This window comes from Eleutherodactylus coqui, chromosome 7 (assembly GCF_035609145.1).
Source record: "Eleutherodactylus coqui strain aEleCoq1 chromosome 7, aEleCoq1.hap1, whole genome shotgun sequence".
Classification (NCBI taxonomy): Eukaryota; Metazoa; Chordata; class Amphibia; order Anura; family Eleutherodactylidae; genus Eleutherodactylus; species Eleutherodactylus coqui.
The window spans coordinates 148178227-148205363 of NC_089843.1; the positions used below are offsets into that span (position 1 = coordinate 148178227).

A 27137-nucleotide genomic window follows, 5' to 3' on the forward strand; every position below is an offset into this window, starting at 1 on the left:
ACCTCAGCGGCGGGGATGGGGTGTAAAAAGTGGCGCTCTGTGAGTCTCCGTAAGCTTGATGAGGTGCGGCGATCTCACACAGAAGGCGCTCAACAAGGTGCTCCTGAAACTGCATGAAGGCGGGCGTTCCCGGGGCTTCTTGTAAATTGCGTATTACAGGTAGCGGTCTGAATAACGCTGGGCTCAGGCAGCCGTATGGGGAATCCGCTTGTGGAGGCCCGCAGCGGATCCCGGCTGTGAGCCCGGCTGTGACCCTGCGTACGGCCGCGTAATGTACTGCGCATAACTGCGTACTTACACGGGCGGTCATGCGCAGTACACTTTTTTTTTTTGTTGTTTGTATTTCCCGCATCGTCGCTTAGCAATGACGCGGGTACCCGCAGCCCGTATACAACGTAGTTGCGTATGGGCTGCGGGTATATCCATGACCATGGAGCACAATGGGCTCTATGTTGCGGATATCCGCGGTAAAATAGAACCTGCTGCGTTCTCTTTTCTGCGAGTGGATTACGCAATTCCAACCCGCTAATGTGAGCGGAATTGTGTAATCCAATGCGATTGATCTGCGTATTACCGCAGATCAGACGCATGCGGAATCCGTAATTCCTATCCGGTCATGTGAGACCGGCCAAAGGTAGATCGCTACCATTTTTTCACGTGACTGGGGACCGCTCAACGAGGCCACCCGTCACTGCTCCAGGCTCTCGGTGACCGTTGGTCGCCGAGAGCAAGGAGATATTAAGTTTCCTGGGCTCCCCGACTCCTGCGCATGTGTCCGGTGTTTTGCCAGCGGTCGCATGCGCAGAATACGGGAAAGTTCACGGAAGAAGATTGCGTCGGGGTGTAAATATGGAGACCTCCGGTAAAAATTTTTATCTCCTCTCACCGATCGCATCAGTGAGGGGAGATGAAGCTTCACCTTTTTTTAACTTTTACGTGATCGCCATTATTCTTTGGATAACGGCGAACACGTGATCAGGAACCGCTCACCGCGGCCCTCCGTGAAATCTCCAGGCTCTCGGCTAAGTTTTGTAGCCAGGAGCAGGGAGATTTTAAAAAACCACGGCTTTTGCGCATGCACCTGCCATATTGGTGACGGGCGCGTGCGCAGAAGCTGGGGTGAGGTCCACGGATAAATCCGAAGGCCTTAGGTACGTCATTTCATCCTCCCTCACGGATATGATCCGTGGGGGGAGATGAAACGCAAGCTTTTTTTAACTTTTTAAAACTTTTTTTTTACTTTTTGCACTTTTTTTTTTTACCTTTTACCCCTTTTTTATTTTTATTTTTTTACTTTTTGCACTTTTTTTTTTACTTTACATGATCACTGTCATCCATTGGATGACAGTGATCATGTCCCTGGTAACATCCCTCTGCTCTTGGCTACACATGGCAGCCAGGAGCAGAGCAATTTTGAATTTCCCGGGGCTCGAGCCCCTCTGTGCACGCGCCCGATGTCAATCATCGGGCGCGCATGCGCAGACGGGGATTTCGGGTCCCGGGACATCGCAGAGGACCGGGGGTGAGTATCTTCACCTCCCCTCATGGATCCGATCCATGAGGGGAGGTGAAACTTGACTTTTGTTTTACTTTTTAAACTTTTTCGCGATCACCGCTATCGCAATGGATAGCGGTGATCGCGGGCCCGGGGACCGCTCACAGTGGTCCCCGGTAACACCTCCTGGTTCCCGGCTACCTTCAGGAGCCGGGAGCCAGGAGATTTTAAATTTGCCGGGGACACCCGGGCTTTTGCGCGTGACGTCATCGTCAGGCGCGCATGCGCAGAAGGCCGCCGGCGGGTCCGGGAGGACCAGATCTCCGGGGAACACCGCCGACAAGCCGTGTGAGTATTTTCAGCTGCCGTGATGGATCCGATCCATCATAGCAGCTGAATTACTACTTTTTAACACTGTTTTCTGTACTTTTTTGCGATCGGCGCTATTCATTTTATAGCGCCGATCGCAATGCCGGGGGGGACTGCCTGCATCCTGGGATGACAGCTCCATGCTGTCGGCTACCTGCGGGCACCGACAGCATGGAGCTGTCACGTCCTCAGGCCAGTGGGCATCAATCCAAAGAGGATGCATAAAACTACGTCCTCTAGGATTAAGGCCCACTTTCTGAGGACGTAGTTTCCCGATGGGGCCGTCGTTAAGGGGTTAAACTCTTAATGTCTGCTAAATCAACTAGAATTACATATTCAGAATAAAACCCCTTGTGAACAGATTCTAGATCTACTGCAGTTTTTTTTTTTTTTTTAAAGGCTACCAGCTTTTTGACATTTACAATTGCAGTAAAAATATTGTGCAGCCCTGTCTAATCTCACCAGAAGAGTTTTATGAGTTTTTAACATACCTTTACCAATTAGCATTTTGCCTCAGTTTTTTAACGCTATTTTCCATGCACACTTAAAAGCATGTGCAGCTTATTGTCTGCATCGTTACGGACGTGACAATACCAAATATGTGGGGTTTTAATTTTTTAAATCTTTTTTCCCCAGTTGTCTCCACGACAGCACCAATTGAGATTGCCTCCTCCTGATAGGACAGGAACATACTGAGAGGTTAAAAGCTCCCCCCCTTCCCCACTTTCCTCAGTGTCTTCCTGTCCTGCCAGGAGGCAGGATCTCTGAGAGGGGCTGGTGGAGAAGCCAGCCAAAGCATACTCACGAGCGGATCGGAGGGCAGTGGGTCAGCCTGTCTTCCCTTCCCAGCCAGATGACTCCCGGGACGCCACATGGGGTGGTAACCCCCGGGCCAGGTTCCTCCCGCGGCGGCCCATGGGGGGTACAAAGCGGGAGCCTCAGCCCCCCTCCTCCTCCTCGTATAGTCACAGCGCGGCGCTCCAGGAAGCCCTTTGACGGCGGGGGGTGGGGCGTCGCGTCACGTGTCCAGCGTGGTGACGTCATCACGCTCGCATCAGGAGACACATGGAGGGGGCGGGGCTTAGTGCAGGAGCGCAAAAAATTCAAAATAAGGAACCTGAGAGAAGCCAGAAGGTGGACCAGCACTACAGGTCGCAGGGTGTCTGCAGCACCGGTATAGTAATGAGTGCTCCAGCCCCAGAGACAGCTGAAGCCTCAGCCTCAGCGGCCGTAAGTAGCCAGTGCGGCAAAAAATACAAATGCAAAAATCCAGTGTATTGTGTATGGAAATTTGCATATTTACCCGCAAAAATGCTCTTTTGTCAGGGGGATAAAACAGAGGCCTCTATGCAAGGCGTGTGTAGCTAGGCTAGTCAAAGAGGAATCGCGAGGACGTTAGGAAGCTGGTGAAAGAAGAGGTTCAGCCCTAACGTCACAGATAGCGCCACCAGCTAAACGCCAGAAAAAGGCGTACGTTCCCGACGAGCCTTCCGACTCCGAGAGTTCAATCGGGTCGGAGCAAGAGGAACCGACGGCCGAGGAGTCCTCAGATGAGGAGGACTACAAAAAGTACCTATTTCATCAGGACGACTTAACGGAACTGATTAAGTCGGTCAGGGATACCCTAAAAATGGAAGAGCCCAGGGAACCACGCACCCTGCAGGATGAGATATTCGGGGGACTAGGGGAGAGGCGTAAGCATACCTTCCCTGTCCACAAAAACATCACTAGAATTATTCAAAAAAATAGTGCGAGGTAGCGGCAAACATACTCAGGCCAGGTAACGCAGCCACTTGCGTGGCGCGGACTCTGGTAGCATGGCTAGAACAGCTGGAGCTACATTTAACTAATAAAACGCCAAGCGAACAGATCCTAAACTCGCTCCCTATCCTGCGGATGGCAACAAATTTCCTAGCAGATGCAGCAGCCGAATCAGTCAAGCTCTCGGCGAAAGCTACAGCCCGATCTAACTCAGCCAGATGGGTGTTATGGCTGAAGTCGTGGTCAGGCGACCTAGCCTCTAAAAATAAGCTATGCACCCTCCCGTTCTACGGCCAGTTTCTGTTCAGACTGGACTTAGACAAGATCCTGGAGAAGGCGGCCGACAGAAAGAGGGGGTTCCCGGAAGAAAAGCCACAGAGAGGGAAGACCTTCTTCCGTGCCCCAGTGCAACAGCCCGAGACCTACCGAGGCAAGGGCAAGACGGGACGTTGGAGTTACCCTAAGGGGGGCAGAGGAAGGAATATCTTCTTTAACCCCCACCAGGGGGAGCCAAAAAGCAGAGACCCTGACGCCATCCCGTACGGGCAAGGCTGGGGAGCTTTGCGGATCAATGGACCGCGATTTGCGAAGGCACATGGATCCCAAAGATCTTACAGCAGGGATACCAGATAGAACTGGTGTCCCTCCTCAGAAGGAAATTCGTTACCACAGGAGGTTCAGGGCAACACTTACACCTACTAAGGCAAAGCGTTCGGGAGCCTTTCGGGATTTCCTCAGCACCCAGGATTTTCACCAAAATTATGGCAGAGGTAGCCGCCTACCTGAGGAAGAAGTCGATCCTAATAATACCCTACCTGGACGATATTTTGATAATAGCAGAGTCCAGGGAGCTCCTAACAAAATACCTGGAGATAGTGCTAGAACTTCTCCAGTCCCTAGGATGGGTCATAAACTGGGTAAAATCCAGCTTAAACCCTGGCACGGAAAAAACGTTTCTGGGCATAGCGCTCAACTCAGAATCTCAATGATCCTGCCTGCCCGAGTAAAAAATACAAAAAATCCGACGGCTGGTCAAAATCTTCCTACGGACACAATCATGCGCAATTCGGGAAGTCATGTCTCTCCTGGGAAGCCTGACGTCATGCATTCCAGGAGTGGCATGGGCCCAGGCTCACACCAGAGCTCTGCAAGCCTCAGTCCTATCCACGTGGGACAAAAAAAACAGTCCTCTCTAGGGGCAAGAATGTACATCCCAAACACAGTAAAAACATCCCTGCGTTGGCGGACATCCCCAGCGAACCTGCGGAGAGGGGTCCACTGGATACAGAACCCGATCACGCACATCACAACGGACGCAAGCGCTTGGGGATGGGGAGCGCATGTAGGGGACCAGTTCCTTCAGGGCCTATGGCCACAGAGGATAAGAGACCAATCCTCAAATTACAGGGAACTACAGGCTGTATGGCAGGTCCTACAGCAGTTAGGAAACTCGCTACAGAACCAGCACATAAAGATATTGTCGGACAATACCACCACGGTTGCCCATATTCGGCACCAGGGGGGCACAAGGTCTCCCGCCCTGCAAAACCTTGCACAAAAAATTTTTCCGCTGGGCAGAGGGCCGGATCCTTTCGATCACGGCATCACATTTGAAGGGGACACTAAATCAAAAAGCGAATTTTCTCAGCAGGAGGCAGTTAGACCCAGGAGAGCGGTCTCTCTCCCAGGAAGGATTCAGAATCCTGACCAACCGGTGGGGGACCCCACAATTAGACCTATTCGCAACCAGGGAGAACGCCACAGTAAGCAACTTCTTCTCCCTCCGGCCAGGAGATCGTCCTACAGCAATTGACGCCCGAGGCCAGGACTGGGGAGAGGGGCTGGCGTACGCCTTTCCTCCGATATAGCTGATCCCCAGGGTCTTACAACATTTCAGAACCCAGGTATGCACACTAATCCTGGTGACCCCCTTCTGGCCCAAGAGAAGTTGGTTCGGTCTCCTGACAACACTGAGCATCCAGGACCCAGTCACCTTTCCTACCTGGACAGACCTGCTATCACAGGGGCCACTGAACCACCCAGGCATAGACAGGCTCCATTTAACAGCATGGCTCTTGAGGAATCCTCACTAAGAGGGAAGGAGTTCTCAGAGAGAGTGGTCGAAACACTAATGTCCAGCAGGAAAAAGACGATCCACCTTATCTACCAGAAGGTTTGGAGAAGGTTTGGAGAAGGTTTTTCTCATGGAGACAGGGAAGGGATTCCCGGGATTCCATCCCGGATATCCCTCTGATGTTAGAGTTCTTGCAGGAGGGTCTAGAAATGGGCCTCTCTCCAAGTACCCTGAGAGTCCAGATCGCAGCCCTTAGCGCCATATGCGACACAAAGTTCGCAGAAAACAGATGGGTCAGCAGGTTCCTGACAGCAGCAGCTAGACTGCGACCCAGGCCCATAAATGTTTGCCCAGACTGGACCTTAATTGGGCCCTAAAAGCCATGACAACGGAACCATTCGAGCCGATCGAAGCATTACCGATAAAAATGCTTACGATCAAGACTATTTTTCTAGTAGCCATCACCTCCGCAAGGCGAGTTAGCTCGTTGCAGGCCCTGTCCATTCGCCACCCGTTCCTGAAAATCTCGGACTCCAAATTAGTATTTAAAATGGACCCTGCCTTCATGCCGAAAGTAGTATCACATTTTCATAGGTCACAAGACATACTAATTCCCTCCTTCTTCAGTAAGCCTAAAAACGAAGAAGAAAAAACCCTAAACTGCCTGGACGTTAGGAGAGCAGTCCTAGGCTACATAGACGCGACAAGCCACTGGAGACAGGACGACAATCTGTTCGTCCAGTTCAGTGGCCCAAACAAAGGGAGCAAAGCAGCAAAAAGCTCCATAGCCAGGTGGATCCGCCTGGCCATCATAGAGTCCTATAAGGCCCTCGGGAAGGAAATCCCCTTAGCTCTTAAAACCCATTCTACAAGGGCAGTAGCATCGTCATGGGCCGAACATAGCTCAGCCTCGGTCGAGCAGATATGCATAGCCGCAGTCTGGAAGAAGCCCCACACGTTCGTTAAACACTATAGGGTAAAAGTGCAGCAGACATGGCCTTCGGCCGCAAAGGCAGCAATCCCACCCTAGAAAAAGACTTTAGTTGGTACGTCTCAATTGGTGCTGTCGTGGAGACGACTGGGGAAAAAATAGATTACCTACCCGATAATCGGGTTTCCAGTAGTCTCCACGACAGCACCCGTACCTTCCCCCCCCCCTAAATTGATAGAAAAGAAATTATAGAATATAATTTTCCAAAAATAAATAAATAAATTTAAAAAAAAAAAAAAAATTTAATTTAAGCTCCTACCCCGGCAATTCGTTAGAATCCACTGAGGAAAGTGGGGAAGGGGGGGAGCTTTTAACCTCTCAGTATGTTCCTGTCCTATCAGGAGGAGGCAATCTCAATTGGTGCTGTCGTGGAGACTACTGGAAACCCGATTATCGGGTAGGTATAATCTATTTTTTTATGCTAATCTGGGAAAAAGCATAAAAAAGGGGTTTTTTACATTTTTTTTTCTAATTCATTTTTTAATCTTTAATCTGGGGGACTTTCACCACAGTACTGCCCATCGCTGTGATAAGGCATGGCAGGGCTACTGCCCTGCCATGCCTTATTGCTTATACAGCGATCATAGGCATTGGCAATACAGGACGCCAGTGTCTGGCGTCCTGTTGCCATAGCGACAGGCCGGGCTCTCGCGATAACATTGCGAGAGCCGGCCGAAGACACAGAGGGAGCACGCTCCCTCTGTGAACTCTTTCCCTGCCGCGATCTACTTAGATCGTGGCAGGGAAGGGGTTAACAGCGGGGGGCGCATCTCCGATGTTCCCCCACTGTTGCAGCGGGACGCCGGCTGTGACTGACAGCCAGATCCCGCTGCGGGATAGCGCGGGATCATATGTGATTCCACGCGATCCCCAGGACGTAAGTTTATGTCCTGTTGTGGGAAGTACCCCGCTGCCAGGACGTAAACTTACGCCCTGGAGCGGGAAGGGGTTAAATGATAATCATTGTGTCTAAATGGGCCTTACTTCATGGGCAGAACAGGCCTTAGCTTCTGATGATCAAATATGTAAAGCGGCCGAGTGGAAGGAGTAACATACCTTTACCAAGAAATATAGGCTAGATGTTCGCGCAAAGGAGGACCTGACCTTTCTGTAGTTGTCCTCTCTGATTTTATTTCGCTGGTACCTCTCAGGTGGTGATGTTGTGGAGACGACTGGGGAAAAGAGGAATTGGACTCATAGTTAATCTGCACTCATATATTCCCTCCCTTTTTTCCTGCAAACGTGTATGCTGTAGATATGGTTCCTACCCTTGTCTGTTCCTTAAATTTACCGAGGAGGGTAAGAAAAAGGGGAACTTTAAACCTCTGTGTTTTTCCTGTCCCATCAGGAGGAGGCGATCTCAGGTGGATCTGTAGTGGAGACTTCCAGGAAACCAGATTACCAAGAGTCCAATTCCTCTTTTCCCCAGTCTCGCCTCCCAATAGAAAATAAATAAAAGGTGATCAAATATTGCGTACGCAAAAATGATAGCAATAAGAATTACAGCTCACCCCGCAAAAAGCAAGCCCTCTCACACCCCATTGACGGAAACATAAACTTATGGGGTGCTGGCTATGACAAAAAGCATTTTACTTTTTGATAAAGGGTTTTCAAAAGTAAAACAAAATAAAATCTATAAACATAATATTGTCATAGTGGTACTGTCCAATGGAATGACGTTAACATGTCATTTTTGCCTAACCATGCACAATGCAAAAGCTACACCACCCCTAAACTACAAATTGTATGGTTGTGATTTTTTTTCGAATATGCCCTTTTTAATTGCGCTTTCCAATACATTATATGGTACACTAAATGGTATTATTAAAAAATACAACTCATCCTGCCAAAAACAAGCGCTTACGGCTATGTCGACTGACAAATAATAACGTTTCAGCTCGTGGAACACAGGGATGGAGAAAAAAAAGCTGGAAAATGACTGGTAGTTAAAGGGTTACATTTAGAGATGAACGAACGTACTCGTCCGAGCTTGATACTCGTTTGAGTATTAGCGTGTTCGAGATGCTCGTTACTAGAGGCGAGCACCACGCGATGTTCGAGTTACTTTCACTTTCATCTCTGAGACGTTAGCGTGCTTTTCTGGCCAATAGAAAGACAGGGAAGGCATTACAACTTCGTTCAAGCCCTATACCACCCCCCTGCAGTGAGTGGCTGGTGAGATCAGGTGTCACCCGTGTATATAAATCGGCCCCTCCCGCGGCTCACCACAGATGCATTCTGACATAGCTCAGGGAAAGTGCTGCTGATGGTGGAGCTGCTATAGGGAGAGTGTTAGGAGTGATTTTAGGCTTCAAGAACCCCAACGGTCCTTCTTAGGGCCACATATGACTGTGCAGTACTGTTGAGGCTGCTTTTTGCAGTGTTGCACATTTTTTTTTTTTTTGTATATCGGCCGTGCAGAGCATTGTGTCCTCAGTCTGCAGTAATTTTACATAGTCCAGGGCCAGTAGTGGTGAGGCAGGGACAGTGAAAGAGATATACTGTGTATATAGGCAGTGGGCTTTTCCAAAAAAATTTGGGAAAAAATATTCTATTTGGGCTGCCTGTGACCGTCCTGAGTGTACTGCGTCTCTGCTGGGGTAGTAGTCCTAATACGCAGCCAGCTAAGTGTTACAGCAGGCTTGCGCAAAATTCTTTCCTGGCTCTGCTGTGCGTTACACATCACCGCTGTCATCCTGTCCAGAGGGAAACAGTCTGCAGTAATTTTACATAGTCCAGGGCCAGTAGTGGTGAGCCAGGGACAGTGAAAGAGATATACTGTGTATATAGGCAGTGGGCTTTTCCCAAAAAATTTGTGAAAAAAAAAACATTCTATTTGGGCTGCCTGTGACCGTCCTGAGTGTACTGCGTCTCTGCTGGGGGTAGTAGTCCTAATTAATACGCAGCCAGCTAAGTGTTACAGCAGGCTTGCGCAAAATTCTTTCCTGGCTCTGCTGTGCGTTACACATCACCGCTGTCATCCTGTCCAGAGGGAAACAGTCTGCAGTAATTTTACATAGTCCAGAGCCAGTAGTGGTGAGCCAGGGACAGTGAAAGAGATATACTGTGTATATAGGCAGTGGGCTTTTCCAAAAAAATTTGGGAAAAAACATTCTATTTGGGCTGCCTGTGACCGTCCTGAGTGTACTGCGTCTCTGCTGGGGGTAGTAGTCCTAATTAATATGCAGCAAGCTAAGTGTTACAGCAGGCTTGCGCAAAATTCTTTCCTGGCTCTGCTGTGCCTTCCGTAAGCGAAGTCAGCCTCCAACCACAGGCCAATAAGCGGCACATTTAATTACAGCATTCTGTTTCTGCACTACTGGTAATACACCATGCTGAGGGGTAGGGGTAGGCCTAGAGGACGTGGACGCGGACGAGGACGCGGAGGCCCAAGTCAGGGTGTGGGCACAGGCGGAGCTCCTGATCCAGGTGTATCGCAGCCGACTGCTGCGGGATTAGGAGAGAGGCACGTTTCTGGCGTCCCCACATTCATCTCACAATTAATGGGTCCACGCGGTAGACCTTTATTAGAAAATGAGCAGTGTGAGCAGGTCCTGTCGTGGATGGCAGAATGTGCATCCAGCAATCTATCGACCACCCAGAATTCTGCGCCGTCCACTGCTGCAACTCTGAATCCTCTGGCTGCTGCTCCTCCTTCCTCCCAGCCTCCTCACTCCATTACAATGACACATTCTGAGGAGCAGGCAGACTCCCAGGAACTCTTCCCGGGCCCCTGCCCAGAATGGCCAGCAATGGTTCCTCTCCCACTGGAGAACTTTGTCGTGACCGATGCCCAACCTTTGGAAAGTTCCCGGGGTCCGGGGGATGAGGCTGGGGACTTCCGGCAACTGTCTCAAGAGCTTTCAGTGGGTGAGGAGGACGATGACGATAAGACACAGTTGTCTATCAATCAGGTAGTAGTAATTGCAGTAAGTCCGAGGGAGGAGCGCACAGAGGATTCGGAGGAAGAGCAGCAGGACGATGAGGTGACTGACCCCACCTGGTTTGCTACGCCTACTGAGGACAGGTCTTCAGAGGGGGAGGCAAGTGCAGCAGCAGGGCAGGTTGGAAGAGGCAGTGCGGTGGCCAGGGGTAGAGGCAGGGGCAGACCGAATAATCCACCAACTGTTTCCCAAAGCGCCCCCTCGCGCCATGCCACCCTGCAGAGGCCGAGGTGCTGAAACGTCTGGCAGTTTTTCACTGAGAGTGCAGACGACCGACGAACAGTGGTGTGCAACCTTTGTCGCGCCAAGATCACCCGGGAGCCACCACCACCAGCCTCACCACCACCAGCATGCGCAGACATATGATGGCCAAGCACCCCACAAGGTGGGACGAAGGCCGTTCACCGCCTCCGGTTTGCACCGCTGCCTCTCCCCCTGTGCTCCAACCTGCCACTGAGATCCAACCCCCCTCTCAGGACACAGGCACTACCGTCTCCTGGCCTGCACCCACACCCTCACCTCCGCTGTCCTCGGCCCCATCCACCAATGTCTCTCAGTGCACCGTCCAGCCGTCGCTAGCGCAAGTGTTGGAGCGCAAGTACGCCGCCACGCACCTGCACGCTCAAGCATTAAACGTGCACATAGCCAAATTTATCAGCCTGGAGATGCTGCCGTATAGGGTTGTGGAAACGGAGGCTTTTGTGGAAACTGCGGTGAATGCTTCCTCCACTAAACCACCCTCCTCCTACGCAACCTCTGTCTCGCAATCAAGATGTGTCAGCAGCAGCACGTCGCCAGCAGTCGGTGTCGCGCGGCGTGGCAGCACAGCGGTGGGCAAGCGTCAGCAGGCCGTGCTGAAACTACTCAGCTTAGGAGAGAAGAGGCACATGGCCCACGAACTGCTGCAGGGTCTGACAGAGCAGACCGACCGCTGGCTTGCGCCGCTGAACTTCCAACCGGGCATGGTCATGTGTGACAACGGCCGTAACCTGGTGGCGGCTCTGCAGCTCGGCAGCCTCACGCACGTGCCATGCCTGGCCCACGTCTTTAATTTGGTGGTTCAGCGCTTTCTGAAAAGCTACCCACGCTTGTCAGACCTGCTTGGAAAGGTGCGCCGGCTCTCCGCACATTTCCGTAAGTCCCACACGGACACTGCCACCCTGCGCACCCTGCAACATCGGTTTAATCTGCCAGTGCACCGACTGCTGTGCGACGTGCCCACACGGTGGAACTCTACGCTCCACATGTTGGCCAGGCTCTATGAGCAGCGTAGAGCTATAGTGGAATACCAACTCCAACATGGGCGGCGCAGTGGGAGTCAGCCTCCTCAATTCTTTACAGAAGAGTGGGTCTGTTTGGCAGACAGGTCCTTGGAAACTTTGAGGAGTCTACCCAGATGGTGAGCTGGGATGCTGCAATCATTAGAGTCACCATTCCTCTGCTATGCCTCTTGAGAAGTTCCCTGCAAAGCATAAAGGCAGACGCTTTGCGCTCGGAAACGGAGGCGGGGGAAGACAGTATGTCGCTGGATAGTCAGAGCACCCTCATGTCTATATCTCAGCACGTTGAGGAGGAGGAGGTGGAGGAGCATGAGGAGGAGGGGGAAGAGACAGCTTGGCCCACTGCTGAGGGTACCCATGCTGCTTGCCTGTCATCCTTTCAGCGTGTATGGCCTGAGGAGGAGGAGGAGGATCCTGAAAGTGATCTTCCTAGTGAGGACAGCCATGTGTTGCGTACAGGTACCCTGGCACACATGGCTGACTTCATGTTAGGATGCCTTTCTCGTGACCCTCGCGTTACATGCATTCTGGCCACTACGGATTACTGGGTGTACACACTGCTCGACCCACAGTATAAGGAGAACCTTTGCATTCTCATACCCGAAGAGGAAAGGGGTTCGAGAGTGATGCTATACCACAGGACCCTGGCGGACAAGCTGATGGTAAAATTCCCATCCGACAGCACTAGTGGCAGAAGGCGCAGTTCCGAGGGCCATGTAGCAGGGGAGGCGCGGAGATCAGGCAGCATGTACAGCACAGGCAGGGGAACACTCTCTAAGGCCTTTGACAGCTTTTTTGCTCCCCAGCAAGACTGTGTCACCGCTCCCCAGTCAAGGCTGAGTCGGCGGGAGCACTGTAAAAGGATGGTGAGGGAGTACGTAGCCGATCGCATAACCGTCCTCTGTGATGCCTCTGCCCTCTACAACTACTGGGTGTCGAAGCTGGACACGTGGCCTGAACTCGCGCTGTATGCCCTGGAGGTGCTTGCTTGTCCTGCGGCTAGCGTCTTGTCAGAGAGGGTGTTTAGTGCGACTGGGAGAATCATTACGGATAAGCGTACCCGCCTATCAACCGACAGTGCCGACAGGCTTAGACTCATCAAGATGAACAAAGCCTGGATTTCCCCAGACTTCTCTTCTCCACCAGCGGACAGCAGCGATACCTAAGCAATACGTAGGCTGCACCCGCGGATGGAAGCATCGTTCTCTATCACCATCAAAAACGGGGACCTTTTAGCTTCATCAATCTGTGTATTCTATTCATCCTCCTCCTCCTGAAACCTGACGTAATGATGCCGAACGGGCAATTTTTCTTAGGCCCACAAGGCTCAGTCATATAATTTTTGTAAACAATTTTTATACGTTTCAATGCTCATTAAAGCGTTGAAACTTGCACCTGAACCAATTTTTATTTTAACTGGGCTGCCTCCAGGCCTAGTTACCAATTAAGCCACATTAACCAAAGCGATTAATGGGTTTCACCTGCCCTCTTGGTTGGGCATGGGCAATTTTTCTGAGGTACATTACTACTGTTGGTACACCAATTTTTTTGGGCCCTCGCCTACAGTGTAATCCAATTAAGTTTTCTGCCCACCTGCATTAAAGCTGACGTTACATCAGCTGTGCTGGGCACTGCAATGGGATATATTTATGTACCGCCGGTGGGTTCCAGGGAGCCACCCATGCTGTCGGTCCACACGGAGTTGTAACTGCATCTGTCCACTTCTAAAGAACCCCAGTCTGACTGGGGCATGTAGTGTGGGCCCAAGCCCACCTGCATTAAACATGACATTACCTCAGCTGTGATGGGCAATGCAATGGGATATATTTATATACCGCCGGTGGCTTCCTGGGACCCACCCATGCTGTCGGTTCACACGGAGTTGTAACTGCATGTGTCCACTTCTAAAGAACCCCAGTCTGACTGGGGCATGCAGTGTGGGCCCAAGCCCACCTGCATTAAACATGACATTACCTCAGCTGTGATGGGCAATGCAATGGGATATATTTATGTACCGCCGGTGGCTTTCTGGGACCCACCCATGCTGTCGGTCCACATGGAGTTGTAACGGCATGTGTCCACTTCTAAAGAACCCCAGTCTGACTGGGGCATGCAGTGTGGGCCGAAGACCACCTGCATTAAACATGACATTACCTCAGCTGTGCTGGGCACTGCAATGGGATATATTTATGTACCGCCGGTGGCTTCCTGGCACCCACCCATGCTGTCGGTCCACACGGAGTTGTAACTGCATGTGTCCACTTCTAAAGAACCCCAGTCTGACTGGGGCATGCAGTGTGGGCCGAAGACCACCTGCATTAAACATGACATTACCTCAGCTGTGATGGGCAATGCAATGGGATATATTTATGTACTGCCGGTGGCTTCCTGGGACCCACCCATGCTGTCGGTCCACACGGAGTTGTAACTGCATGTGTCCACTTCTAAAGAACCCCAGTCTGACTGGGGCATGCAGTGTGGGCCCAAGCCCACCTGCATTAAACATGACATTACCTCAGCTGTGATGGGCAATGCAATGGGATATATTTATGTACCGCCGATGGGTTCCAGGGAGCCACCCATGCTGTTCGTCCACACAGACTTCACAATAGGGAGTTGTACCTGCCTGTGTCTACTTATAAAAAACCCCAGTCTGACTGGGGCATGCAGTGTGGGCCGAAGCCCACCTGCATTTAATCTGACGTTAGCTCTGCTGTCCAGGGCACTGCAATGGGATACATTTATGTACAGCCGGTGGGTTCCAGGGAGCCACCCATGCTGTGGGTGCACACGGAATTCCCATTGCGGAGTTGCACCTGCCTGTGACTATTTATAAAAAACCCCGGTCTGACTGGGGCATGCAGACACCTTGACAGAATGAATAGTGTGTGGCATATAGGTTCCCCATTGCTATGCCCACGTGTGCAGCTCCTGATGGCGGTGGCACAGGATTATATTTCTCATTGCTTCTGTACAGCATTGTGGGCTATCGTCCTGCCCCTTTTACAGAGGGTCGCTGCCTAGCCGTGCCAACCCTCTGCAGTGTGTGCCTGCGGTTCCTCCTCATGGCAGACGCACTTATAAATAGACATGAGGGTGGCGTGGCATGAGGACAGCTGAAGGCTGCGCAGGGACACTTTGGTGTGTGCTGTGGACACTGGGTTGTGCCGGGGGGGGGGGTTGGGCAGCATGTAACCCAGGAGAAGTGGCAGCGGAGTGTCATGCAGGCAGTGATTGTGCTTTGTTGGAGGTAGTGTGGTGCTTAGCCAAGGTATGCATTGCTAATGAGGGCTTTTCAGAAGTAAAAATTGTTGGGAGGGGGGGGGGGGGGCCACTCTTGCCGCTATTGTGGCTTAATAGTGGGACCTGGGAACTTGAGATGCAGCCCAACATGTAGCCCCTCGCCTGCCCTATCCGTTGCTGTGTCGTTCCCATCACTTTCTTGAATTACCCAGATTTTCACAAATGGAAACCTTAGCGAGCATCGGTGATATACAAAAATGCTCGGGTCACCCATTGACTTCAATGGGGTTCGTTATTCGAAACAAACCCTCGAGCATCGCAAAATTTTCGTCCCGAGTAACGAGCACCCGAGCATTTTGGTGCTCGCTCATCTCTAATTACATTCCCTTCCGTGCTCTCGCCTGCCAGGTTTCTACAACTAGCAGACATTATCCACTAGGTGTCACCATTGTGCTTTTGACAATCGATATCCATAAAACAATCTACAATTTCAGTTCAATTTCATAGCTGTTTAACCTTCTTCCCCATCGTGGAAAACTACTCTGACTTATTAGCTGCTATTTCCAGCCCTTGTTTACCCATTAGCTATCTGAGCCCTTCTGCAGGACGCAAGTAGCGCTAACAGCAGGACATTTAGTACGCACATGCATTTAGTCCAATTCGTTTCTTTAAAAGCCAATGAAAAAAATTATTGTATGCACTTTTCATTATAGATCTATTTTACTAAACTACTGGGATTCAACATTACAAATGTATGAGAAAACCTTGTTCTGTCGGAAGTAATTGTTCATACATTTCACTTAAAACCTATCTGCTTTAGGCTGACTTTACATAGGCGAATCCGCACGGAGGATCCATGGCAAAACCCGGGCATTGAAAAGCATGATAAATCGCTTTTTCGCTCACACTCGCAGATACAGATTGTTATTTCCGCGGGGGAAGGTAAAATCGTAGCATGATCCCGCGCGGACAGCCTCCATTGAAGTTAAACAGTAAAAATTTTTTTTAAATGTACTGCACGACTGCCCTTTTTTTTTGTCTTCCTTCTGCTTCCCTTCTCCACCCATCCCTTTATTTCTCAATAAGGGCTCCTGTCCATGGACAATAGTGCATTGCAATAATCTGGCCGAGAGTAACGCAGCCCCCTATCCACAAGCGGAGAATCATAGCGATTCTCCGCTCGCAGCACTCAAATCGCGGCATGCTGCGATTCTCCGCAGTGAGCCTATCTGTCAGATAGGCTCACCACAGGGAACTGTCAGTTCTCTCCCCTGCTCCTCGGCGGCGGAATATCGCTAGCATTATTCCGCCTCGCCCGTGGACAGGGGGCCTAAATCTAACCCGCCTTTCGATTCTATTTCTCTCTTTTGTATAAATCTTTTTTTTCCTTATTGTTTCCTTTTATCTGATCCGCACAATGGGATTCTGGTTCTGCCTATCTTGCATTCTCTCCGCTTAAAGGTACCTTTGCACTGGGCGATTATCACCCAAAGTCTTACCAAAAACAGCAAATTCGGGTGATAATTGTCCTGTGTACATGCAGTCGCCGACAGGGCACTGAACAAAAAATCTCTCACCTGTTGGAGTCACCTTGTCTTTAGCATAACTAAAAAGCAAGCAACTATCGGGCCATGTAAACAGGAGCCGCGCAATCTTTGATTGACTCCTGTTTACTGTAAATGGAGGCGCAACGATCGCCGGTCTCTCCACCTCCATTCACTTGGACGAGTATAACTCCTGTGTAAAGCATAGGACGGCAGTCTATGTAAAGGTCCCTAATAGAGATGAGCGAACGTATTCGTTCGAGTAATTACTCGATTGAGTACCGCTATTTTCGAGTACTTCAGTACTCGGGTGAAAAGATTCGGGGGGCGGGGGGAGGCGTGGCGGCGCAGGGGGTAGCAGCGGGGAACAGGGGGGGAGCCCTCTCTCTCTCCCTCTCCCCCCCCCACTCCCCTCTGCAACCACCCACGGCGCCCCCCGAATCTTTTCGCCCGAGTACGGAAGTACTCGAAAATCGCGGTACTCGGGCGAAAAAGGGGCGTGGCCGAGTACGCTCGCTCATCTCTAGTCCCTAATCTAATAAGATTCTGATCTACTGTAAGAAACAAAATGCTCACTTCTTTTTTTAGCCTATTTGAATCAAGGGAGGACAGCCAGGATATTTTAATACACATGCAATGTTGATACAAGACTTTTTCCTGTTACCTTTATCTTATGACTGTATTACAAAACTTTCTTAAAGGGATACTATCATCAGTTTTATGTTGCCTGAACCACAGGCGCCATGAACCCGGGACAGGTGTGCACACTGTACCCATGTATGTCTTATTCTGAAACACTGTTGCAGAATAAACACACTTTAAAAATTGATTTGGGAACTGAGCTCGGAGTCATGAACTGGGCCGCATCGGCTTCCCCCTGCCCACAACATGTAGACTGACCGCTATTTCATTATATGCAAAAAAGAAGAGAGCAGTCAGGCTGCAGCCAGGAAGAAGCTGATATGGCCCGCCTCTGATTCGGAGCTCAGTTCCCCAGTCAAGCCCTCAAAGTGTGTATAATGAAACACTGTGACGTTAGGCCTCATGCACACTGCAGGTCCGGATTAGGCTGCGGAATCCCACATGGAATCTGGCCCTGAGCATGGCGGATGACCCTGCATACTTGGTGTCTTCTTTGCCGGCGTCCATGCTAACCTGTCTTCTTCCAGCTTCTCTGTACTGCGGATGGTCTGCATGGCTTGCCGTCGGACAAGCACAGTACAGTTTTTGTTTTTTTTAACTTCTGCTTTTCCCGCGGAGGCTGCAGGTCAGACGGCTTCCATTGACCCCAATAGAAGCCATCTGTGCGGGAACCGCAGGAAAATGGAGCATGCTGCGATTATTCATCCACGTGTGGAAACCGTAATTGGTTTCTGCTCATGTGTATGAGGACTTACAGAATAAAACACCCAAAGGGGACTGTGCATATCTGTCCTGGGCGAGGCAGCATGACCCTGGTGACAAGTACTCTTTAAAAAACCAGATTTAAATATAAAATCTATTAGCTTTTACTTTTGTTGCACCAATTTTAAAGTCAGATTTAGAATCCAACAGGCTTCCTGTTAGCAAAAAGTGTCGTTCCCTCCTGGTCATTCTGACAACGTGTGGCGGTGGAGAGCTGAGCATTGTGTGCCAGACGGCGGGCTGAGCACATTGGTGGTCAAACTCATAGAAGACATTGTCTGCTTCTGCGTGAAGTATTTCAACTCAACCTTAAATAATATTTAGCAGAAACCAAACTCTCTGAAACTTTGTAGCACCCTCACGACTTCACTTGGATTATAGAAGTAAGTGTAATAATATCTTTTCCATTGCCTGTCTGTCACTTCTCATACTTCCCGTTCCCTCTGCTGGGCAGACAGCAAGGGAACATGGAGGCAGGCAAGTATTGAAGGGGTTTGCTGGGGAAAATACTATTAATGACCTATTCACATGAAATACCATCAGGGAGGCATCTGATTGACATACAGCCAAGGACATTAAAAACAAAGAACAAGGAGTCCTGGAAGTGATGATCTGGCCCCACACAGCCCTGATCTCAACATGACCAAGTCTGTCTGGGATTACATGAAGAGACAGAAGGATTTGAGCGAGCTACATCCACAGAAGATCTGCTGATGTTTGGAACATTGTGTGCAAGTGTACCTAGAAGAATTGATGCTTTTTTGAAGGCAAAGGACAGACACACCAAATATTGACTTGATTTAGATTTCTCTTTTGTTCACTTTTGCATTTTGTTAACTGCTAAAAGGAAACCATTAACACTTCTATCTTTGAAAGTATTCTTACTTTTAAAGCATATTTCCACATCTCACTAAAACCCTCTTCACAGTATTGTATACCTCATTCTTTGACATATGCCGGTTGTTCAACCCACTGCAGATGATGATGTTTCTTTTGAGTAAATTCTGGAAGTGGGTCCTTTGAACTGCAATCTGGTGCTGGCTAAAGCAAGGTGCAGAGCCCCTAGCATTCACCCTTTAGCCCCCGTATATAGGGATATGGACTTTGCTGCAGGGAATCCTCTGGCAAATGAGGTTTACCACTGATAAATGTAAGGTTATGCACATGGGCAGAGGAAATACATGTCACAAATACACACTGAATGGGAAACCACTGGGGAACACTGACATGGAAAAGGATTTGGGTATTTTAGTTAACTATAAGCTTAACTGGAGCAACCAGTGTCAGGCAGCTGCTGCCAAGGCAAATAGGATCATGGAGTGCAGCATGATCCTATTAGGCCTAGCAGCATATGATGAGAATATTATTCTTCCTCTTTACAAGTCAATTACAGTAAAGAACTCCCTTCCATATTGGTGTAGAGACCTTCTTTCCTCTAGACGTAGAGGGCGCCATTTGTTACAGTCACAGTCCTGGGTACAAATAGATGTTGGGAGAGATCTTTGTATTGTCCCCTGATATATTTATACATAGTTATTAGGTCCCCCTCAGCCGTCTTTTTTCTAAACTTAATAATCCCAGTTTTGATAACCTCTCTGGGAATTGTAGTCCGCCTATTCCATTTATTACTTTAGTTGCCTATCTTTGTACCCACACAAGCTCTGATATGTCCTTCTTGAGTACCAGTGCCGAAAACTGTACACAATATTCCATGTGTGCTCTGACCAGAGCAGTGAGACTATGGAACTCTTTGCCTGAGGACGTGGTGATGGCGAACTTGATAAAAGAGTTCAAGAGGGGCCTGGACGTCTTTCTTGAGTGATACAATATTGTATGTTATAATCATTAATTACTTCAGAAGGTCGGTGATCCGGGGATTATTCCGATTGCCAGAATGGATGGACATATGTCTTTTTTCGGTCCTTATATACTATGTTACTATGGTTGCAGATTAGCGGCAGTAGAGTAACATAGTGTAATAGCAACATATAGTCAGACTATCCAGGTGTTGTCAATGATGTTAAGAAAGATAACAATAAGGGTAGAAAGATGTCAGTCTGGAACAAACCAAAGAAAAAAACAGAGATGTACAACAAGATCCAAGGGAACAAGCAGAAGGAGAGTAAAAGACGAGCCAAGGTCCGGAACTGGATCAGAATCATACACAGAAACAAACAGATACCAAAACCTTCAAGGAAGCATCATTTCCAGGCAGTTGGTAAAAAATTTGACTATAGACAGCTGGGCTAATAAGCTCCTCAGAACAGATAAGTTGCAGAACTAAGAACCCATAAAATTAACCACTACGGTACTTCAGGCTTCAGTCACACGGGCGTTTGACACACAAATTTTTGAACGCATCAGTTATGCGTTTAAAATTTGCGTTACCAAAGTGGGTGTCACGGGGAAAAAAAACGCTGCTAGCAGCGTTTATCCGATCAAAAAGAGCGCTGCCTGCTATTCCCTGCTGTGGCTGTGACAGCTGCAGCAGGGGATTCCTTGGATGTGGTCAATGAGGCCGGCAGGGGCTGCGGCGGCCCCATTGACATACAGAGAACATCGCGATCCTCTGCTACAGCTGTGAAAGCTGCAGTAGGGGATTCCTTGGATGTGAAACCCCTGGATGCTGTCACATCCAGAGGTTTCACCTGTTGTCAATGGGGCCGGCAGCAGCTGCGGCAGCTCTATTGACAAACAGAGAACATCGCAATCCTCTGCTACAGCTGTGACAGCTATGGCAGAGGATTTTTTTCATCTCCACAGGGAGTTCCATTGCTACAGGACACTGTCACAGCTGTGGCAGAGGAGAGCGATGTTCTCCCATTGAATTCAATGGAGCCGGCATGAATTCATGAATGGGTGAGTGCTGCCTCTGATTGGCTGAGCACAGGGACCAATCAGAGGCAGCTCTCATTCAATAGCTGAGAGCTGCCTCTGATTTGTGACAGTGCTCAGCCAATCAGAGGCAGCCCTTTTAGCAGGTGGGGGATGTTAAATCCCCGCCTGCTGAAAAATCCTCAGAGCAGTGCAAGAGAAGAGCCGACTGGACGCAGTTGAGCCCCAGCAGCTGCAGAGAGGTGAGTATAGGTTTTTTTTTTTGTTTTTTTTTTACACATTTTTGGATTGATTTTCAGGAAAGGGCTTATATTTTAAGCCCTTCCCCGAAATACACTACAGCGCTTGCCAGCAGCCCATTGCTTTTAATGGAGCCGCCTATATTGCTGGCTTTATTGAAGTCAATGGGAGAACATCGCTCTCCTCTGCCACAGCTGTAACAGCTGTGGAAAAGGATCGCGATCTTCACTATATGTTGTCAATGGGGTCGGCTGCCGCCGGCCCCATTGGGTGCTGTCGCATCCAGGGGTTTCACATACACAAAACACCAGTTTGTGCAGAACCGGTGTCCTATAATTTTTGCCGCATGCGTTTGTGCACATGTAAAATTTGCAAATGTGTCCATTCCCATTGAAAAGCAAAAAGCATTAGTTCTATTTAGATGCAGCCGGCAAATGCAACTGACAGATGCGCGTACAAACACCAGTATGACTGAGCCCTCAGTAAAGCGTAAGAACAAATGGAACATAACCACACAGGAACCTGAAAACGTATGTAACAGTAATTGTAATAAGATAACCAGTGTTGTTTGAATTGCATGGCTAATTGGTGTGGTGCCCTTTAAAGTGGAACGCCAACCCACCTTTGCAAAGACTCTTTTGGCTAAGCTTGTCTGTGGTTATTAGTTTTCTTTTTTTCTCACTGATAGTTTATTTACTTGTAGTAAATTATTCCTACAGCTGGATATAGTCATCGCAGTTTGAGTAGAAACAGATTGCTCTATATCATCTTAAAATATCTCTAATGGGTTTGCACATCCAGCAAGTAAGGGAGTTATGGTGGCAGTTTTGGATGCTGGATACTTTAACAACCTACTGGCTCTTTCAAGAATATCATTGGGAATGTACTGCAAAACAGAACATTCTTGGCTCAAAAATTGACTACACTGGGAAATCTATTGCAGAGCTAAAACGTAGGACAGCATTGTGATTTAGCATTAAAGCGCAATGCTAAACATGGACAAAATCTGGAAAAGTAGGGATAGCGGCATAGCAACTAAATGCAGGATTGTGCAAACCATTGTATTCCCGGCATTATTGTAGTATGTCTCCACCGGAAGTATGGATTGGCCTGGCCTGGCCCAGCTACAGGTAACGCCCAGGTCATGCTCAAAGCTACCAAAAGCTTCTGATTGGCTTCCGCACACACACACCTCTTCATAGATTCCCGAGGTCTAAGTTGAGCTGCCGAGCGAATGGCCCTGAGACTACAACCACGCCAACCTCCGAGCTCCCGAGTTGAGCTGCCGAGTGATCAGTCCAGGGCTACAGCCATGCCAACCTTCAGGCTCCCGAGCGACCACCACACCCACCTCCAAGCTCCTGAGCGGTCACCTCCGCAACAATTACATGGCCACTTTCTGAGCTCCAGCAAGTGCAGGCCTAGTTTTGGCAGTGAAAAAAACATATGTTAGCCGGTCAGGAGCTCAGAGGTGGCCGTGGCTGTAGCCTTGGGGCTGATCGCTTGTCAGCTCAGAGCTCATGTGGGTGTGACTAGCTCAGCTTGGACCTCAGGAATCTGTAAAGTGGGTGTGGGACCAATCAGGAGCTTTGGGCAGCTTTGGGTGTTACCTGTAGGTTAGACCTGCCAACCCGTACTTTCGGTGGAGACATACTACACTAATACCCAGGTATGGATGTAAAAGTTGGACTGCGAAAAAAGCTGATAGAAGGAGGATTGATGTGTCTGAGCTGTAGTGCTGGCGAAATGTGCTGTGTATGCCCTGAATGGCGAGATTAACAAACAGAGAAGTCCTGAATCGTATAAGACCCCATATATCACTGGAGGACAAGATGACCAGACTCAGACTCACATATTTTGGCCATGTAATGCGAGCAGAGTTGCTAGAAAAATCTATAATGCTTGGGCAGATCAGTGGCAAAAGAAGACCCGGCCGCCAAAGTACACGATGGCTGATACTGTCAAAGCTGATACTGGCATGGATATCACACAACTGAAAGAAGCAGTGCAAAACCGAAAAACATGGAGGGCGCTCGCCTTTATGGTCACCGAGGGTCGTGAACAACTAAATGGCTAACAACAACAGAATAACTGGATGTATTTAGTGATATTATCAAAGACTGTTTATTCTGGACCCTATTATCCTAATCTATCATGCATGCCAAAAATTCATAATGAAATATTTCTACCTCCTATTTTGCACGTGGTGTTAGATCCCCAAATTAGAGATTGGGGGTTTCAGTAGATAATCTTTTACAACCAATAGTCAGAGTGGCTATTTGAATATAGAAAACATGTGCAGCAGACATTGTTATGGGTACTTATGAAATGACAACAAGATTTAGCTAGCTTACCTGTGATGTTTCCTTGCTGTACTCCTCTGTTCCTCAAGATCTAGTTCTATCGCCAACAATGAGCTTCAAGTTCTCACATATGTCCTGTATATTTTTCCGTTTTTTCACATTGGTTAAATGTGCTGATGAGAATGTATTTACTTCACGAAGAACAGCTATTACATTATCTTGTGACAGATCAATAAACAAACAGCACGTCTTCCCATCCGGTTCATAACCAAACATCTAGATATTTGTTCTGAACATGAACTGTATGCTCTGATGGGGATTGAGATTATCAAGAAACAGAATATTAAGTTGTTGGACTTGTGTACTTTGGGCCCACCATCAATCTCTAGAGAGGATATGCATATCCACTTTTACAAGCATCATTACATTATTGTCTTCACTGCACTAAACCACTAAAGGATTTTATTGTTGACCTCCTCAATACATGAGACCTCTGATTCTCAGGACTTCTAAGACAAGTGTCCCTTGGCTCAAAACTACCAAGAATGTTAGCGTTGATCCCTTCAGTATCTAGACCACCAGGAATGCTAGCATTAAACCCTTAATCCCAATATCCTTATTGGGCTGGGGTAGTTATTTTATTACCCTAGAGATATTAAATCACACTCCTTTTGATCTGGCCAGTATTTTCACCAAAGGGTGGAATCTGCAGTCAGATTCTGGTCAAAATGTGCATCAAAAACTATGAGAACGGTGTAGGTTATTAACTTGGATTTTCTAACAGATGTGCTATGTACATTTAGCCAACCCTTCAGAATTTACCATATTTCTGGTAATACTAGACCTAAAACTACATCAGGTTTTTATGCAAGTCCGAAAAGTAGATAAAGAAAATCAAAGCAAACAAATAAGTCATAAATATTAGACTCTGGCATTTATTTATTGGGGAAAATGATCTATAACCCCAATTCCAAAAAAGTTAGGATGCTATGTAAAATGTAAATAAAAGCTAAGAAAAAAAGGATGCAATGATTTGTAAATCTTATATAACCACATTTTTTCACATTAGAACATAAAACACATTTCAGAAGTTGAAAGTGAGACATTTTTCCATTTCATTTGAAAAATTGACTCATTGATGGCAGCGACACATCTCGAATAAGTTTAAAAAAAGACGGGATAGGTAAGTGATACTAATGAAAAACAGCTGGAGGGTCACTGTTCTACGAAGTCACATGACAGTATATAAAAGGAGCATGATAGAGAGGCAGAGTCTCTCAGAAGCAGAGATGGTCAGAGGTTCACCAATCTGTGTTAGGCTGGATTCAGACAAACATATCGGCTGGGTTTTCACGCCCAGCTGATATACGTTGTCTCTCTCTGCCGGGGGGGGGAGCCTGGAAGAGCCAGGAGCAGTGCTCTGAGCTTCCGCCCCCTCTCTGCCTCCTCTCCGCCCCTCTGCACTTTTTGCAATGGGGAGAGGCGGGGCGGGGGCAGGGCTAATTATCGAGACTTAGCCCCACCCCCGTCCCGCCTTCTTTAATTGCAAATAGTGCAGTGGGACGGAGAGGAGGCAGAGAGGGGGGCGGGAGCTCAGTTCCTGCTCCTGGCTCTTCCATCCTCCCCCCCCCCTGCAGATGAGGACACCGTATATCGGCTCGGCGTGAAAACCAAGCCTATATACGGTCTCATGAATCCAGCCTTAGGGTGGACACCCACTTGCGTTTTTCTTGCGCGTTTTTTTCACGCAATTGTCAATGGGACTTTCTAATGTTAAAAACACATCACAAGTTGGTGTTTTGCAATTTTTGTGATGCTTTTTTAACATTAGAAAGTCTCATTGACAATCATTAAAAATGCAGCGATATCGCATGAAAAAAAAAACGCGCAAGAAAAACGCAAGTGGGTATTCACGTTAAAATTGCATCTAAAAAATTGTGGAACAATTTCAGAAAAATGTTCTTCAACGTAAAATTGCAAAGACTTTGAATATCCCATCATCTACAGTAGATATCATCAAAAGTTTCAGAATATCTGGAGAAATTCGTGTGCACAAGAGCAAGGCTGACTCTCAGAATTAGCCAGTTTTCTGTGGGTTGGGACAAAAGTGACATCACTTGGACCTTTTTTTTTCCCTTTGCATGCCTGAAAAACAGATGCTACACAGATTGCACATATGCACCAGAAATGCATATACACACACAGTGAAAATGATGCATTTTTCAAAGACCATAATTGCATATGCCTGTGTGAATGAGCCCTTATTAGGGCCATAATGGATGCTCTTTCACTTAGTGCGACCAGAGCAGGCACATTGTTACTATGGGGGAGCACTGAGAAGTTAATTAGGGGTTGCAGCAGCAGGCTAGGGAGAGTGTTTAGAAATGAGTCATGGCTATAAGAAATCTCAGTGGTGGTCTGGACAGAGAGAGAAGAAAAAGAATATGAATAACTCCAGAGACAACATTACCTGCATGGTAACTACACTGTAATCACTACCACCGTGTAGAGCTGGTACTTGAGTACATTATATGATAACTGTAGACCCCCTGTCAGGCTGTGACACTTGTCTGAAATTACCCATAAAGAGAAATTTAGTTTATGGTTCTGGTGCTGTATTTATATTATGAGATCGCTTCTGGTACTGTATTTATGGCATGAGCATGGCACTGGGGTTGTACTCATGTTATGAGCTTGGTTCCGGTGGTGTATTTTTGTACTGAGGCTAATTCTGGAGCTGTATTCATGTTAAATAGATAAATAAGTTTAGAATGGAAGGACATGGTGTGCCTGGTGGGCTGGATTTTTCTTTACCTTTGTGGCTGGTCGCTCACAGACAGACTACACCCCCTACCGGCGGTCAATGACTGCAAAATTTTGCCAGTAATGTGTGTTGCCATGGTTTGCCTGGGTGAGGCCAGCTTCACCATGTGTTTTTACTATTAGGGTGAGCTGCAATCCATGGGCCAGTGCTGTGTGCTTTCTCTTATAGGCTAAAATTTAGCAGGCAGCTCCTGTCAGTGATAATAGTTATTAGTTGCTAAGCTATGGAAGCCATGTTGTAATATTCAATACAGAGAGCATAAAACCATTAAAGCAAAGTCATCCAGCCTTTAAAAATTGATGGCTTATCCTCACAGCTGATTTCATACTTTGTGGCGCACCTCCTCCGAAGGCTTCCCACTGTCAGCACTCCCCGGTTTCTGGTTCCCAACGGCTTGCTCAGGTATGGTGCCGCTAGTCAGGTAAGACCACTACAGGCCACTGGGAACTGAAAGCCAGGGAGCGCTGACAGCGGAAAGCCTTCAGAGGAGATGAGGTGGAGCGCCGCATAATATGAAATCAGCTGCGGGTATGCGGCTGATTTCCAGTCAAAGTCCGCACCAATGGTCTAGATTTTGACTGGTTTTGGATGTTTACATGCTGCCAGTATTTGCAGCGGAAATTTCTGTTGCAGACATTCCACAGCATTTTCACCACGTGTAAACATACCCTAAGTCGCTTGAGGTATGCTGCTACATTGCATTGCGATTGTAATGCGATTATATTGCGGTTATAGTGCGACAAACATAAAATCAGCAGAAAATAAATGTCTATTTATGAACTAAGATATGGAGATGGTTTAGGAGATAATTTTGAGATTTTTCACTTCCA

The 27137-nt window shown here is 48.3% G+C and overlaps 1 long non-coding RNA gene across 1 annotated transcript in view; it reads right to left on the minus strand.

Annotated features, from left to right (window-relative positions):
- The window catches only part of LOC136573475 (uncharacterized), a 104266-nt gene extending 80688 nt beyond the window's left edge, over positions 1-23578 (minus strand). Inside the window, exon 1 of the long non-coding RNA XR_010785887.1 lies at positions 23535-23578. This is a non-coding gene — a long non-coding RNA (uncharacterized lncRNA). The remainder of the gene's footprint in view (positions 1-23534) is intronic.
- Between the last annotated feature and the right edge of the window lie 3559 nt (positions 23579-27137).